The following is a 2,498-nucleotide window of genomic DNA, read 5'->3' as shown; positions in this document are numbered from 1 at the left end:
CCCTCATTTGGATTTCATCTTACGGGCTCTTTGCGTTCGGTTTCGGTAGATTTTTTGCTCCCTGCTAAGCCCCACACATCTCTGAATGTGTGAGTTTGGGGAGAAAATATGTTGGGGAAAACCATTGGGTAGGAGAAAAATCCCCTCACTCGATGGCACGGAGAATTTTAAGGAAATGAGACGAATATAAAGAAAAAGGAAAAACATTCCCGGAAAAAACAGCCCGAAAGAATATACTCTCGACTCCAAACACAACACGAACGTGCGCTAGAAGTTATAGCTATCCTGCGCTCCTTTCCCTTGCATTCGCTGTCGGTTTTCATTCGGTTCGTGCATTACTTGCACATGCACTTTTTCTTCGGAGAGTTTTTTTTCCTGTGTTTAATTTTGCATTTATAAATTTCACCGTTCCCGCACCGGATGGCAAAAACACTTTCCACCGGTGGAAAAATTTATGCGAAAAGAATCGTACATTTAGAAAAAGTTTCTTTGTACCGAGGTATTGCCTGAACGAGAAAAAAAAACGGAAGTATATTTTGCATAGTGGAATTATTTGACATTTTCAAAACTAATTAAATTCATAGTACATCTTTTTTGCCACAGTGAGTAGTGAAGGAAAGAAGTTTTAGTGATTGAAATATTAGTTAAGAAAGGTTTTTGTAAACTTATTTTTATTTGTTTGTTTGAGTAGTTAAGAAAATACTATCAATTAATTATTTTTCATAATATGCTCTTCTTGTGTATTTAAACTCTTGAAATACAAGCTGAAAACATTTTATTTTCAGCGTTGATCATCGGCGCATTTTCCGAGCGTGGTCTACGCTCGCAATGTGTACAATATTCAATCGAGTTAAATGTAAATCACACATTTTTTCATACACACACAGCATTCGCGTGTGCCAGTCATCAGGCCTGGGGGTGAGTCGACGCTTCGATTCGAAATCGAAAACCCATACTTTCACGTAACCACCACACCTCCCCCATTTTCCAACCATTTCCGGGCATCTTTTCTTTTACATTTCACGCCAGTATTTTGGGGTGGGAAGGAAGAGAAAACAAAACGAACAAACGAATTTTCATCCCCCCCCCCCCCCACACTCATCCATACTTACACATACACACACACATGTGAAGATGCAAATGCGACAATAGATGGATGCGGATCAGTCACGCTCCGGGGGTACCTTGGAAACATCCGTCCCCATTCGTGCTGCGACTGTATGTGTGACTCGTGAAAACTTTTTTCGTTGTAAAATTTTTGTTTTGCCTCAAGACTTTCTCATTTTCTCCAGCAGGGAAAATCCCATCGGCATCCAAGGCAACCTTCTCTGGTTCATAAATCGCACAGCGTGCATCTCGAAGGTTTTCCTTCATCAAGCATTTTCTTTTCTTTATTTTTACAACCACCCTCGCCTACTGGATGCTGATTTTTTACCGCTTTTCATATTCCATTTTTTCTTATTTTCCTCTTTCTACGAGGATACCTTAAAACGTTGGTGTGGAAAGCAATGAAATCAAGAAAAGTTCCGTACAAGAGTCCCACTCCATTGCGGTGTGCGTGGGTGTATGTGTGTGCATGTGTAATTTTCTTTGCATTTTCACTTCAAATTTCCTTACTCCTCCTCGCCCTCCCTCCCAGCTTTCGCTAATGTATTTTACTAACGAACGGCTTCCAGAAGAAAAAGAAAAAAATCTTCAATGCTAACAAGGATCTTGAGAGGCGGAGAGAAAAACACAGAGCGAAAGAACGAGAGCGAACGATTGGCTGACGATGATGAGACGAGATGTAGATACGTGTGTGTGTGTGTGTGTGTGTAGGTCGAAGGAACCGTTGGAACGGTGTTTGATATTTCTAACGACGTCGGCACTGGGATGCTGAGGAGCATGGAAGGCGCAAAAAAAAAACTACAAAGTACAGGAAAACATGCGGGAAAAACTCATATGTGAAGTAAGCCCTTGGGTGGTGGAGGAAGGTGGACGGGTGGCGGTGAATTTGGATGGCAGTTTTGCCTCCATTCATTTTGCACGGTCGCTCCCGTTTTCCCACCCCTCGTATGGCTCCTCTCTCCTTTTCCCTCAATGCAAGCGATGGGAAGCAGGGGAAAGTCCGCACGCTTTTCCTCGCTTCCCGATTTGTACACGGTTGAATTTATTAATAAGAGACCGGGAGAGAGAAAGAGCATTAGCAAGACTGAGGCTGGGAGGAAAGTGTTGGTGGGAGGCGAAAAAAAACACACTCCCACATACATACACACACATAAGGGTTTTCCCCGGGAGGTGACAGAGGCTGGTGTACATATGTGAGCTAACTACGGGAGGTGAAAGAAAATTGAGAAAAAGTACCCCACCGGAGGGAACGTGTTTATGCTGCTTTCTTTTTTTTCTTGTTGTCAAAAAAAATACGGAAAAACAGCGTAAGGGCATGTTGATTTTCCTCGGCGCTTTCCCTGTGCGCTGGGAGGAGTGTTCCCATCTTTCTTCTTACGTTTCTCGCGCTT

The sequence above is a fragment of the Anopheles ziemanni genome, chromosome 2 (genome assembly GCF_943734765.1).
Source record: "Anopheles ziemanni chromosome 2, idAnoZiCoDA_A2_x.2, whole genome shotgun sequence".
Lineage (NCBI taxonomy): Eukaryota > Metazoa > Arthropoda > Insecta > Diptera > Culicidae > Anopheles > Anopheles ziemanni.
Note: the sequence above shows the minus strand (reverse complement) of the source record.